Source organism: Manis pentadactyla, chromosome 13 (genome assembly GCF_030020395.1).
Source record: "Manis pentadactyla isolate mManPen7 chromosome 13, mManPen7.hap1, whole genome shotgun sequence".
NCBI classification, from domain to species: domain Eukaryota; kingdom Metazoa; phylum Chordata; class Mammalia; order Pholidota; family Manidae; genus Manis; species Manis pentadactyla.
In genome coordinates this window covers 58,574,601-58,590,003 of record NC_080031.1, presented here as the reverse complement: position 1 = coordinate 58,590,003, position 15,403 = coordinate 58,574,601, and the positions used below count along the sequence as shown (strand labels likewise).

Below are 15,403 nucleotides of genomic sequence, written 5' to 3'. Positions count from 1 at the left end.
AATCACCCCAGGCCCATCTGGCCTCAGACCTGGGCCACAGTACCATCAAAGCAGGAGAGGTACGTGCTCTGACTTGCTTTTCAGAGATGTCATTCTGGGAGCTGAGGAAGGGATGGATTCCAATGGGTCGGATCAGGACAGGGAGCCCTGGCAAAACAGCAGGACCGTGGCAGGTAGGGGAGGAAGGAAATGAGTGGCTTGGAGGAAGAATGTCCGTGATGGCTGCCCTGGGGAGTGCGACCAGGAATGAGGGTGGTGCAGTGGGAGGTGAGCAGGAGAGCATGGAGTCTGTGGGTTCAGGACAGGAAGGTCTGAAGTGCCTAAGGGACAAGCCGCACGACAGGCACCATCTCTGACTAGCTCCACCACCCTCCCTTCTTTGTTTCAGTTACAGAAACCTCCCTGTTCTAGCTGGACAGACAGCTGCCCATCCAGAGACAACACTGGGCAGCTTTCCTGGCAGCCAGGTGTGGCCAGATGACCGATTTTTGGCTAACAAGATGTAATGTATGCCACCTGCAGATCATTTTTCTTCTGGAAAGCTGCTTGCTGTCCAATCTGTCTTTCCACCTTGCTGCTGGCCAGGGTTGGGCTGTGGCGGACCCTGGTGGAAGTCACATGATGACGGCGGCAGAGCCACCCCACCACCCAGCCACTCACAGGAGTCCTGAGGGCCCTTGGACACACAGCCGCCCCCTGCTGGTCCACCTGCCCACACTGAGCCAGGCACGAATTAACCTCAACCTTGTTGAGCAACTCTGGAATCTGCTACGGCTGTCGGACCTGTACACTGGCTGATACAATATGAGGTTAGCTTCTGTGGGTTTGGGGAATACACTACATCACTAGGTTTAAGATACGAATATAATTTCAAATCAAGATTAAAAATAATTTTAAAATTACAGTAAGTTGCTCTTTTTTCTGCTCTAGGCAGATAAAAATCAAGAGAGACCCTGTCAATGCCACCACTGAGGGCACCATCCGCCTTCACTTCCCTTACCTGGGTTCCAGGGGGACCAGAGCCGCCCCTGCCCCGTGTGCAGTGCCCACAGGGCTCCCTGGCTCAGCTTCCCCCAGGCTCCCCGCCTCCCTCCCCCAGCAGGGAGCTCTGGTCTTCCCTCTCAGACAGCACCACTGGGGAACTTAATGTGCAATGCCCACCCACTGGAGAGCCCCCGAAAAAAGCCCCCACGGGCCACTCTCTGCTCCTTGGGCTCATCAGCCCTGAGGGCAGTGAGCTGACGCCTTGAGGAAGGAGCAGCACGCCTTGGCCGAAGGTGTCTGGCTCCCTTCCGTGGGGTCCCTGCCCTTCCCACTTACCGTGCTGTTTCTGTGAATGCCCATTGAATGAAATGCTCTAATCTGAAAGCTGCCTTCTTGTAGAATCCCCTCCAGGATGCTGGAGTAAAATCTACCCACTCTATAAACAAACACTGGGCAGGAGGAGCACTCCTACCTGCTGGGAGCCTAGAGTAAGGCATGCTTCTTAAAAAAAGTCTCTAACTCAATCTTCTGCATCCGTGGATGTTTTATTGCCCTTGTCTAGCTTGGATTAACACATAGTCTACAGGCACACACCTGATCATCTACATTTGCTCTCTTACAACACTAAACTATGTTTTCTACCTTTATCTTGTATCTACCTACCACTTCAGCATTTGATTAAAAATAATAATAATAAAGAGAGAAATGTGGTATCCACATATAAATCAAGTATAAAAATCAAATGAATATTCATATTTGAACTGATTATTTATAGTTCATAATGCATGAGCAAAACCGAAAGTTTCTGTGATGACTGCCCTTGTACTGTTCACTATGTAACTTATTCACTATGTAAGAATTTGTTCTCCATGTAAGAACTTGTTCGTTATGCTTCAGAAGATTGGAGACTGACGAAAATTAGGCTTGGGGTGGATTAATGATTGTGCATTGAGCATTGACTCCCCTATACAGAATTTTATTGTTGTTAACAACCATTTGATCAATAAATATGCAAGATGTCCTCTCAAAAAAAAAAAAAAAAGTACACACTTCCAATTGTAAAATAAATAAGTAACCGGGATGTAATGTATAGCATAAGGAATATAGTCAAAATATTGTAACAACTTTGTATGGTGATAGCTGGTAGCTAGAATTATCATGTATATAAATGTTGAATCACTGTGTTGTACACCTGAAACTAATGTAATACTGTGTGTCAACTATCCTTCAATAAAAAATAATTATCTAAAAAAAAAAAATTATTCAACAGTCCTAAAAATAAAAAAAAAAAAAATAAGTCTCTAACTCTAGTATTCTTCTAAATATAAGCAATTCAGTTTCTGTGAATATATTAAATCTCTGATTAAGTTTTCTTAATAAAAAAATAGTTCTAACTTCAGCTTTAAATAGTTATATTGAAAAGTGGGAAAGTACAGTGGAGACGCCAGCCACCATTCGCTGATTTCTCCCAGCATTTCCTGAAGGCCTCCTGTGCCCAAGTAGGAGGTAGGGGCTGTCCAGAGAGCATTAACCTGACAGTCCCTTCCCTCAAGCCGCCAAGAGCATAATTATCACACTGCCTAGGAAGCGTTCTGTGGTGGGTACACAGCAGCCAGGCATGAGCCCAGCAGAATGAGTGGGGGTAGTGTGTGCGAGGGAGAGGTGGCTATGCAGGGAGGCTTCCCGGAGGAGGCAAGACCTCAGAGCAAGTTTGTTCACAGTATCAGTCCAGATGTGAGGAAACAGGTAGCAGTGAGAACTCTTAAGTTGGTAGAATATTTTTTGGAAGGAAAATAGGTAATATCTACTGGAAATTTTAAATGCACATGACTTCTAACCTGGCAACTACAATTCTATAAACACATCTGACAAATACATGCGCACAGATATCCAAAGATATTTGTGCAAAGATGTTCGTAGCACTTCTTGTAAAAATCTAGAAGTAATGTAAAATGTATACTTGGATGACTGAATAAATTATGGCATAAAAGTAAAATAAAGCCATTAGAAACAATGCAGGGACTTTATGTACTGATATAGAAAGATGTCTAAGAATATAAAGGAAATAAAGCAAGTTAAAGAGGAGTGCACATAGTAAATGTCAAACTGTGGAGACACACCCACACACACAGAGCGTGTCGGCAAGAGCAGAGCACCGGAAAACGGCACTCTCACTCTTTTCCCATGATAACGTCCTGGGTTTTCTTTAGCCATGTACGTATTTCACATTTTTAAAAAAACTAAGCAAACGCTTTTAAAGAAAAGCTACGGAATGGTCACTCTGAAACCTGTACAGAAGATGGCCTTGTGGCAGATGACGCTGGAGGCGGAAAGCTCCTCGGTTGCAAGGGCTCTGGCAGCCTGCGGGGGGCGCCGTGCTACGCCCACTTTGCAGCCGGGAAGGCAGCTCCAGGGGAGGTGCCCAGACTCCCAACTGGAAAGCGGTGTGGCCCAGAATTCAATGCCGGTGCGTTTGAGTACAGTATTCATACTCTTCCCAATGCATCACTTATATCTCTGGTGTGTTTTTTTTTTGGAAAGTAAAGTGATGCATCCAAGACTGAGTCAGGACCACAGCCAGAAAAACACAGACCTTCACTCTTCATCCTGATGGCTTCACCTCACTGAGACTCTTTCTCCCCATGATAAAGATGATTCAGTCATCCAAAGACGCAAACCCTTAATCACACTAATGCTTCCGAACACCCAGGACATACAATATTTAGATTAACTGACTAATGTGATTAAAAGCAGATTTACACATTCATCCTCTTTGTTTCTATACTTGCTGCTGAAGTTTTTTTTATCAAACTGTTTTTTTTCCTACATTACTTCTTAATAAAAATAGCACAGCACAACAACTTAATCTTTCTTTGATAATCAAGAACCTTGGAATTTTTGTTCAGAAAAAAAAAAGAGCCTTGGAGCATCTCTGGGCACCCTTCTGAACTTGAGCTATAGCACGCACTGTTCTTAAGCTGCCAAACCCACTATGATAAGGAACAATAGCTAGTTAGGCCACCACACCAGCCACAGGGCTCCTCAGGATCCAGGGAGGGGCTCCCACCGGCCCTGCAGGCCTGTCCAATCGCCCCCTTTCCAGCCTCCTCATCACTCCCTGGACACAGAACGAGCTGAGCTGCTCCCTAGCCTCCACTCCTGCTACCTCCAAACCATGGTACACATGCTGTTTAGAAAGGGAGATTCATCCACATGAAAACCTGTACACAAATGCACATGGCAGCCTAATCTGTAAGGCTCAAAACTGGAAAAATCGGATGTCCTTCCATGCGTGAATGGTTGAGCAAATTGCTGTGCTTCTATACCATGGAACACTATTCAGCAATAAAAAGGACTGACTACTGATACACGCAGCAACTTAGGTGGACCTCAAGAGCTTTATACTTGGAGAAAAAGCCCATCTCAAAAGTCCACACTGGATAATCCTATCATACAACATCTGAGAAATGACAAATTTACAGGATGCAGAAGAGCTTAGTGGTTGCTGTGGGCTATGGGTGGGGGGCCCGGGCCGTGGTGTGCTATACAGGGGCAGTCCAAGAAGTCTCTGAGATGACAAAATAGCTCTGTATCCTGATTGTGGTGGTATACAAATCTCCACATGTGATGAAATGACATAGAACTGTATGCACACATTATACCAATGCCACCCTCCCGGTTTGATATTATACTATAGTTATATAAATATACAAACACTGGGGGAAACTGTGAGAAAGTTGCATGGGACCTCTCTGTACTATTTTTGTAATTTCTTGTGCAATTTCTAGAATTATTTCAAAATAAGGAATTAAAAAAGAGATCTGTTGAAAATATGCGGTGGTCATACTGCTCTGTTTAAATTGCTTCAATAGTGTCTGACCTTGAGAGTAAAATAATCCTTAGCCCAGCAGAGGGGTCCACACACCTTCTGGCCTGCTCTCAGGCAGTATCAACCCCCTGGGACCAGCTGACACTGGCAACTGTGTATCTTCAGGCCTCTGCCTGTCTATCCCATCTGCTTGAAAGGACGTCCTTTGTCCTCCTGGCCAACCTTCATCCTCCTTCAAAATCTACTGCAAGCACCTGCTTTTCCTCCAACTTTTTTTCTACAGCCTCTCCCTTCAAACTGTGCCAGGCATGCCCCCTTTTCTGGTACCACCACCTGCATACATGTTATAATGCACTGCAAGTCTATCTCTACTTGTATTCTGTGAACTCCTTAAGGGCAGGAAATGTGTCTGATTCATTTCTCAATCTACTAATTACATAGTGGGTGCCCAATAAATGTTTGTTAGAGGTAAAACCAAGCAGGAAAATAAATGTGGTAGGGCAGCACAGTGCAATGGTTAAGGGCAGACTCCATCAAAAACTATTATAACTAATAACCAGTCTAGTAAAGTTCCATTATACAAAATCAATGCATAAAAATCCTTTGCACTTATATACACTAATAACAAATTATCAGAAAGAGAAATTAAGAAAACAATCCCATTTACAAATGCATAGAAAAGAATAAAATGCCTAAGAATAAATTAAACCAAGCAGGTGAGAGACCTGTCTATTGAAAGCTACTATAAGAAGTTAATAAAAGAAATTGAAGAAGACACAAGTAAATGGACAGATGCTCAGGGATTGGAGGAATCAATATTAAGATGTCCATACTACACAAAACAATCTATAGATTTAATAAAATCCCTATCAAAATTCCAATGGCATTTTTCATAGTAATAAAATAAATAATCCTAAGATTTTATGGATAGCCCAAAGTAATCTTGAGAAAGAAGAACAAAGCTGGGGGTATCACGCTACCCCGACTTCAAATTATATTACAAAGCTACGGTGATCAAAACAGTATGGTATTAGCACAAAAATAGACATGTAGATCAATGGAACAAAATAGATGGCCCAGAAATAAACCTATACATACATTGTCAATTAATTTATGACAGAGGAGCCAAGATTTACAATGGGGAAAGACAGCCTCTTCGATAAATGGGTGTTGGGAAAACTGGACAGCAGCTGAATCACTTTTTTACACCATATACATAAATAAACTCAGAATGGATTAAAGGCTTAACCATAAGACCTGAAACCATAAAACTCCTAGAAGATGACATAGGTGGTGAGCAACCTGACATCAGTCTTGGTGATGATTTTTTGGATCTGATTCCAAAAGCAAGAACAAGAAAAACACAAATAAACAAGTGGAACAATATCAAACTTAAGTTCTGCACAGGAAAGGAAACCATCAACGAAATGAAAGGGGGACCTACTGAATGGGAAAAAAATTTACAAATCATATCTGATAAGGGGCTAATATCCAAAAAATATAAAGAAATCACACAACTCAGTAGCAAAAAAACAAACAATTGATTAAAAATGGGTAGAAGATCCAAATACACATTTTTCCAAAGAAGATTTTCAGATGACAAGTACATGAAAAGATGCTCAGCATCCCAAGGAAATGTAAATCAAAAAAACCACAATGAGACATCACCTCATACCTGTTAGAATGGCTGTTATCAAAAAGGCAAGTGATAACAAGTGTTGGCGAGGATGTGGAGAAAAGGGAACCTTTGTGCACTGTTGGTGTGAGTATAAACTGGTGCAGCCCAGAAAATGGTATGGAGGTTCCTTAAAAAATTACAAATAGAACTACCATGTGATCCAGCAATTCCACTTCTGGGTATTTACCTAAAGAAAATGAAAACACTAACTCAAAAAGATACCTGTATCCCCATGTTCACTGCAGCATTATTTATAATAGCCAAGATATGGAAACAGCCTGTGTCCACAAGCAGATGAATGGATAAAATGTGGTGTGTGCACAGGCATGTGTGTGCTCATGCACAACACACACACACACACACACAAGAATATTACTCAGCCGTAAAAAAGAATGAAACCTTGCCACTGAGACAACATTGAGGACCTCAAGGACATTATGCTAAGTGAAATGTCAGAGAAAGACAAATACCATATGACCTCACTTATATGTGGAATCCTAAAAAAAAAACAGGTAGGACAAATCGGTGGAGGGGGTCAAAAGGTTAAAAAAAAAGTATACTCTCTTCTAAATTAGAGTATATAGACTTAAGATTTAGAGTATATATTTCTTACAAGAATTGCCAAAACAACTTAGGGTTTCTAGAGTAACCTATCCAAATATTTAATTGTGATATATAATAATACAATAAAAGATATCTAGGTCAAAAAAAAAGAAGAGGTAGTTTCTAGAGTCAGAGGGCAGTTAGTCTGCCACTTATCTGGGTGACCCAGGGCAAGCAATGGCACTCAAATAAAATGGGGATAAGCATAGACTCAACCTCAGAGGACATTCAGCACAGTGCCCAGCACAGGGCAAGGTCTCAGTGCCGGCACTAGGCTAGGTGTTACCACACCCATTCTACCTACTGCTTCCCCAAACAAACGTTTGCATTCTGAAAATGTAAATTCAAATCTGCACAAAAGCTGATGCCATGACCAACACTGGGTGAGCACCTCACTGAAAGACCGACAAGATACAACATACAGAAGTCACTCTAGGGTGTGGCGGGCAGATGACGTTTCAGGAAATTCTCTGAAGGTATCTGCTTGGAAACATAACAGTCGGTATGTTTTGGACACTACAGTTGAGGTGGTGAAGCGGATTTTGATTCTAGAATCAGAGTAGGCGGTTTTATTACTGGGGCTGCCCCCTCATGCCTAGCTATGCTAAAATTAAACTAGAATCACCATCAGTTGAGATACACATATTTAAATAATCTAACCAATTAAATCACTTAGAGTTCCGCAGAAATACGTATGTATATATACATGTACACTCACACATACATATACATATATATCTGTATCTCTCTCTCTATATATATATGTATTTTTTAAGGAAGTTATTTTAAAAACAATCTTTCTCAGTTATTCTTACTCTTAGCATCATTATAGGGGAAGAGAGATAAAATGTTTTTTAAACAAATCCCCAAGTTTTTCCTACCTTGGCTTATGTAAAGACAAACTTTTGGCAAACCACTAAAAGGTGGTTTTCATACTGCTTGTTCTCCCAATAGACAAAAATTCACTTCTAGAAATACTTAACATTATAATTTCAGAACAGGCAAGAACCTATTTAACATAGAGGGAGTTAATATTAATCTCATTTTTAAGAAGACAGTAAGAACCATCTCATTTGTAATCCATATATCCTTAGAATCTATTTTTACTATTCCTGAATTGTTTTAGAGTACGTAGTCTTTGCTTTAGAAAGATATTGAGGTAAAATGAGCTGGGGTGGTGGGAGAGAGTAGAGTATTTTATAGAACAAAAACCCAAAAATACAAAAAAGAAGCCAAATGATTTTTTTTAAAAATCAAATTTGTTAAATTTCACCTTCAGATGTTTTTTAGTAAACTTCCTTAGCTGTAAGGAATTCCTATGTTCAAATGGTGACTATCCTTCCTCATTATTTTTGTATCTATTAGTTATACCCCAATGTTTTCCAAAGAGGATTTGAGGAGTCAGTTAAAAATACTGGCAATTCAAAGGCCAATATAAAAATCTTAGAAGACCCACAGTTCTTTTCTAAGAAATGAATTTTTCTTGGGTAAGAGATATACAAGCTTGCCTCCCAAATAATACACCTTCCTGACGAGTACATATGAGGGAATGTACCTTCCTCAAGGACTGAGCATTGGCAGCTGCTAACAGCACGGCTTGAGCCAACCAGGTTTACCTGCCTCCAGATGGAAGAGCACTGCCCACTGGGAAGGCATCCTGACTCTGATTGAGCCTCGTCTAGGTTCAGCTCTGAATTTTCAGGAAATACAAAGAAACACATGAAATTACAACCCAATTGCTTCAACAAAATAAGTTACAAGGAAAACAGGAAAACAGAGGGTGAACCCCTAGATTAAAAGAAACTTAAAAAAACCTATCAACCAAACATAATGTGTGGATTCCAACACAAATTATTATAGAAACTATAAAACTTATGGGACAACTGGAAACTTGAATACTGACTGGTCATTTTATTTGATTATATTAAGGAATTATTGCTTTTTGGAGCTTAAGAGTCCTTGTCTTTCAGAGACGTTCATAGCTGAAAAACATTCATGGATAGAATGACATATTTAGGATCTACTGAAAACAATATGGGAATTTAGGATCTAACTAGAAGAGGATGGTATGGAACAAGATTGGCCAGGGGTTGATAACTGTTGAAGGATATCATTCTGTTTATTTTTGTGTATATTTGAAAGTTCTCCTTATAAACTTAAACACTAATGTTGAAACCAGTTCCCACGATCACAAAAGATCAAGTACAAGTTTAATTATTCTTAAGGAAAATTATGTGAAAATACCTTAACCAGGAGTGAAGTATTTGACAGAATCCAGACCTGAGTACCACCTTTTGAATAAGCCCACCCACTATGTCAGAGAGACCTAGGTGTTATCTTACCTAGGCTACAAGCATTCTCCAGAGAACACCTCAACAAGCCACAAGCCCACCTTTTCTCTGGCCCCCTCCCCTCAAAGAGCCGGCCAAAGCCCTGGCCATAAAAAGCCTCTTGACCAGTTACTCTCTCTTTCCTTTGTTCTGCTGGCCAGGACAGAGTGGTCCCTCTCAGGTTCAGCAATAAACCTGCTTAGACTGTTGAGTTCACATCTCCTCTCTTCTTTCAGTATTACTACATATTTAGATAAAAAATAGCTGCCCTGCTGCCTAATCAATAGTTAAGAAAAAAATGTGGTTTCTGTTTTACCTTATGAATCATGAAAACAATTGCTTTACTCATTATTAATTGCTTCATCAGGCACTTTATATCCAGATAATTAAGAAGATTTAGTTTTAAATAGACGAAAACTGAAGTGTACACTCTAACATTTATTTAGTGGGGCCAAATAAACACATTTTGATTTGTAAAAAAATTACCTAAACTCTTGGTATCCTGAAAGTTAAATCCTCAGGAAAATCAAAGCTCTCCAGAGAAGTCTGTGCCAAAATAGAATTCTTTTTCACCCCACAGGATCCTTGTGAAGGTTAAAAAAAGGGTTAAATACAGGAAACCATTAACTAGATCGGAAGTTGTTCTTCCAGAGCAAATTAAATACTCAGAGAATTCTCAGAGTTGAGGAAGCCAGGAAAGAATGCCAATCTGAGAAAGACCTGGGTTCAAATTTCCCTTTCCAGCTGCTTCCATTTCCTCCTCTGCAGAAATGGGTGTCACAGCTGCTACTACAGGGCTCCAGTGACAATTAAATGAAGGTACCAGGGTAAATAGGTACCAGCTCCTCTGGCCTCCAGCTACCTGCTGCAGCTCTTCCCTCCTACATGACCTACCCTGGAGGACAACAATCCTGCAACCAAGCTGAATGAGATCTGAGTTTGCCTGGCTAGCAGCATTAGAATTTTTTAAATTAGCTACTACCCACATCTAAAAATCTGGAGATTAGAAATACAAATTTAGAGTTCTGACTTCTTTTTAAAAATTGCCGGGTGAGGTCTGGTTCTCCAGGGTCCCCATCACTCCCTGCTCTCTGACACCTGGCCCTGTAGGCTGATTCCCCACCCCAAGCTCTGGGCTGAAGTGCTTCCTTCACCCTGCCCTTTCCCACTCCTGTGCCTCTTCTTGCCTGGCAAATTTCTCATCATCCTTCAAGGCCCAGCTGCAGCACAACCTGTCACCCCCACACTTCCACGGCAATCCCTGCACTACAACAACGTGTCATGCTGGCCTGGCACTCAGTCTGCCCGTCTGCGTTCTCTGCTCAGCTCAGGAGCAACAAGACCGTGTTGCTATCGCCTTCGTGTCCCCAGGGCCCAGCAGAAAGCCTGACCTAGATAATGTAAAACTCAGGAAATGTCTCCTGAATGTGGGAAGGAAATTGGAGCTAAAACATCATAAAAATGTAAGATTTTATATCACAGCTCGCTCTGTTACCAAGTAAAGGGGGTCAAGGACATTAAAATGTTTCACAAAATGAGAACTAGCTTCCATCTGCTTATGTGTCTCACAAGTTAGTCCGAAGTTCACTAAATGAACTGACAAAGCAAAGGCAACAAGGCAGGCAGGGTCCCTCACTACTGCATTGATATTCCCCAGTACGTGTTGTGTGCTGTCTGAGCGCTGGGGAGAAAGCAGTGGACCTGTCAGACAACTACCTGTTTTCATAAAGCTACATCCTAGCAAGGGAGAGGGAAAATAAACAGGCAAATAAACAGAACAGTTTCAAACTATTTTGAACGGTAGGAAGAAAATTAAACAAAATAATGATACACACTAAGGGAAGAAGGAGAGTGGTCAAGGAAGACCCGCGGGGAGGACCATTAGGAGCTAGCTGTGCAAGGATGCCGGCGACAGCTCCAACGGCTTGAACAGCAGGCGCGTAGGTCCGGATGTCAACGGGTAGGCTTGGTCGAGGAAGCAGAGAAGATGGGCACAGCGGCACTCTGGGTGGGGGAGTGGCAGGGGAGGTGGGGAGGTGGGGAGGTGGGCAGGGCCCGCTCTGGCGTCGCTGGGCACTGCGTGTGCAATGCTGAGGCACTGGAGGCGCGCGGGGACGCGGGCTCCGGGCGCGTGGGGAGGGGGTCCCTGCCGCACTCACCCCAGCAAGGGGCAGTATCCCGCCCGGTTTGCACATACGTGCACTGGCCTCCTGCCCAGGCGCTTTCACACACGTCCACGCAGTCTGACGACAACTCTGTCCCTAACAGTGGGCATTTCCCCACGTTCCCGAGGGGGAAACGGAGGAGCAGTGAGGGTCAGCGCCTCGGCCAAGGTCGCGGGAGCCAGACCCCGGGGTCCTGGGCATGCGGGCGCGGGTGTGCGGCTGGGCGCCCACAGTCGGGAGCGGTGGCGCCCGCAGACCCCGCGGCGGGTCGGCCCGGGCCAGGCCGGGGAGCGGGCCCGCAGCCCCGGGCTGCTGACGGCCGGGCGGGAGCGGGCGACTGCCGCAGCCCGGAGCACTGGGGCGGCGGCTGCACCGCTTCAGCTGCTTCGCCCCGCCCGCCCAGCAGAGGCCCCCGCGGCCCCGCAGCCCCGGCCGCGCGCCCTCCGCCGTCTCCCGGGGGCCCCGCCCGAGCAGCCCCCGCCGGGCCTAAGCCGCCCGCCTGCTCACCTCGCCTCCCTGCAGTCGCGCGAGCGGGAGGGCGGACGGGCGGACTGGCGGCGCTGCGCGATGGCCGCTCGCGGCTCCGCTGCCCCGGGCTCGGCCGGCCGCCCCGCCCCGCCCCGCCCCGCCCCGCCTCGCGCCGCGCCGCCGCCGCCGCAATGGGTGTGAGGGGCGCCCGGGCGCTACGACCCTTCCGGTCCGGCTCCCAGCTCTGCCGCCGCCGCCGCAGCCGCGGGGCCCGGCCTGACCGACCCGCGCGCAGGCCAATCAGCGTGCGGAGAGGCGGACAGGCGTGGCCAATCCAGCTTGGGGGCGGGCCGCTGCCGGGAGGCGCGGGCGGGGCGGCGGGCGGAGCCGTGTCTCCGGGCGGGTTCGGCCGGCCAGGCGCCCAGTGGCCGCACCTCCGCTCGGGCCTGCGCCGTGCGCGCCGGGGGCCGGGGACGAGCCCCGGCTCCGTAAGCTCGCTGAGTCTGCCGTCCCTTACGGGGGTCCACGGCGCGGCGGCCGGACGTGGGGCCGGGAGGCGGCTGGAGGGCCGATTAGGGGACGGACAGCTGACCTCGGGGCTGCAGGTGCAGGGTGGCAGCGGCAAGGAGGCCTTAAGGGGGACGGAGCCGGCCTGTTACGGGGGAGAGCCGGGGCGAGGGCGAGGGCAGGCCGGGGCGTCCAGGAACCCGGCGTGTGGTGGCCCCCGGGGGAGGGGCTGCGGTGTCCTTGGACTCCGGGTTTGTAGGGGTGCGGCCGGAAGCCGGGGGAGCCGGGTGCGAGGGGGCCACGCGCACGCAGGTGTCCCCGGGGTTCCGTAGCAGAGGAGAGGAGAGAACAAGCTGGGGCACTTAGGGCAGGGGTCAAACTTCTGGTTCAGAGGAGAAGGGCCGGGTGGTAAATGCGGGAAGGGTGTGGGGTGCTGAGGGCCCCCAACGGCCTGGGGTCCGTTGACACTGACCTTTTGAGTCATCTCCCGCAGCTCTCCCGACCCTCGGTCGGGTCTCAGAGACTGGGGTCGTGTGAAGACACGGGAGAGCCCAGGGTATACGGTGTTGCAGGATCTGCACTTGGTTAGCAAAACTGGAAGTGAGGCAAGGACGCTGGACAGTCGGGAAAAGCTCAGAGGTCTGTGGGCGAGGTGGGAGCAGTTGGGCTTCGGAAAGGGGGAGAGGAGGGGCCTGTGGAGGAGGAGCAGCCTTTACAGGATACCAAACCCACAGGGTGACCAGGGCCGGCGTCCAGACTGGGAAGGAGCCGGACTCTGCAGTGGGGAAGGTCATGGGCCAGGTGGTGGCAGAATTCGGGTAGGGTGGCGAGCCCCGTGACCCATGTCCTGCTGGAAGCGCAGGGCCTCAGCGGAGGTCTGAGGTAGGGGAAGGGATCTAGCCGGAGTGTCCTTCGTAGGCCACTCCCCACCTTGGCCACCAGAGGGAGTTTTCTGACGCCGAGTAGGGCCCATCCCTGCTGAAATTGTAGCTCCAGAGTGTGGCCTGCATTGAGGAGGGCCTAGGGGTTAGCTTCAGTCCACACGCATCGTCACCTCCGCCTCGCCTGTCACCGGCACAACAGGTAACGGAGCCCACATTGCTCCCATCAAGGATTATGACAAACTGGTGACGCCGGGCAGCCAGAGCAGCATTTCACTAAGGGGCAGGCCTGGGTGCTTCCTCTCTGATTAGGCAGGGGCTCCTGTCCCCAGACACACTCCAGCCCTGAGTTCACAGCACTCACTGCATGCAAAGCGAGAACCAAAATTCGTGTGCACAGACTCACCTCTACATGCTTCAGGCTGATTTTCTGAGCAGATCCTGCCTTTCTCTGGTTTATGAAAGAGTGAATGTTTATGGACACAAAGCTGAGGTGACAGGGTGGGTAGGGTCTAGTCCCTTGTTTGGAAGAGTGCACAGAATTTTGGTTGAGGCTGACAAGTGAGAAGACCCTGCCACAAGTGTGATGGGAATTTGGGGGATGGGGGGACACACGAGTAGGACTGACAGCTGATCTAGCCTGCCAGGTGGAGAGAGACAGTTGAGGGAGGGCCCCTGGGCAGGAGGAAGCCCCGGCTGAGGCTGGAAAGCAAGCAGGAATGGCTAGGCCTGTAGTTTAGGTAGAAAGGGCACCCAGATGCAAATATTCGGAGGTGAGGACCTGGGTGCTATGTTCTGGGAACCACACATCACCTGGTCTTGCTGGAGATGGGGAGGGAAAAATGAAGTTACGAAGGCTTTGAGGTCGACTGACACTGGGGACTGGAGGCCTATGGGCTGGCTTGGGCTCACTGATATGCTTTGTTTAGCCCAGAGACTTTTTTTTTTTTTAATTGGCTTAGTTGTCAACATTTAAAAATTGGGAATATTTGCTTGAAAAATCTCAATTGTTGGTTTCTCTTGAATAGTTTGTAGGTCTCACAACATGGGGCCCAACTCCCAGGGATAGTGGTCAGCTGGAACTGAGTGGCAGTGGCCCATTTAGGTGAGGCCCCTAGTTCACCATAGTCCCCACCACTCCCTATTACCCACACGTGGCCTGAAACTTCACTATCCCTTATCTGGTGGTGGCTGGGACATTGCAGGGTGGGGCCCCCAACCGTCGAGGCAAAGGGCAGCTGTTCAAGGGTGTTAAGAAAGGAAGCGAGTGATGCAATTAAGTATTTATTTTGGAAAGATCACTAGGGCACACAAAGTTTCAGAGAGTAGGGGCTTAAGGCCACAAGACCAGTTAGGAAGCTATTGCATAGGCCCTTGTAAGAGAAGATGAAGCCTGGCCTGGGACAAGGGTCAGGAGGAAGGAACTTATTTTAAAACTGTTCCAAGAGTTTATGGAAATGCAAATTAAAGTCACAATGAGTTACAACCACCCACCCAATGCAAAGTGAGTGCCTGCAATCATTGTGCATGCATATGGGATGGCTCAATAAAAAAGACTGAAAGTGGTGATGACACTGAGCAGTTGGAACTCTCAGACACTGCTGGTGGGAAAGCAAAATGTTATATACACTTTGGAGAATTGTTTGGCAGTTTCTGGTAACATTAATCACATACCTGACAGACCACCCAGCAATCCTATTCTTGTATATGTATTCAAAGAAAGAAAAGCATGTCCACACAGAGCTGTACATGAATGTTTATAGCAGATTTATTCAAAACAGTCAAAAACTAGAAACACACATATGTCCATATTCTGGTGAATGGCTAAATGAACTGTGGTACGTCCATACGGTGGGATATTACCTGGTGACAGGACTGACCTGCTGCCAAGTGCACAACAGGGATAAAGTAAGCAAAACACATTAAGTGGCAGAAGCCGAGCAAGGCCAGACCCTCTG

General features: G+C 46.8%; 1 protein-coding gene across 3 annotated transcripts in view; it reads right to left on the bottom strand.

Annotated features, from left to right (window-relative positions):
* Nucleotides 1–12,253, bottom strand: part of MAPK9 (mitogen-activated protein kinase 9) — a 51,485-nt gene extending 39,232 nt beyond the window's left edge. For all 3 annotated transcript variants that reach the window (XM_057491172.1, XM_036917834.2, XM_036917830.2), the window contains exon 1: nucleotides 12,097–12,253. The gene's annotated coding sequence lies outside the window, so the exon portion shown is untranslated. The remainder of the gene's footprint in view (nucleotides 1–12,096) is intronic.
* Nucleotides 12,254–15,403: the final 3,150 nt, after the last annotated feature.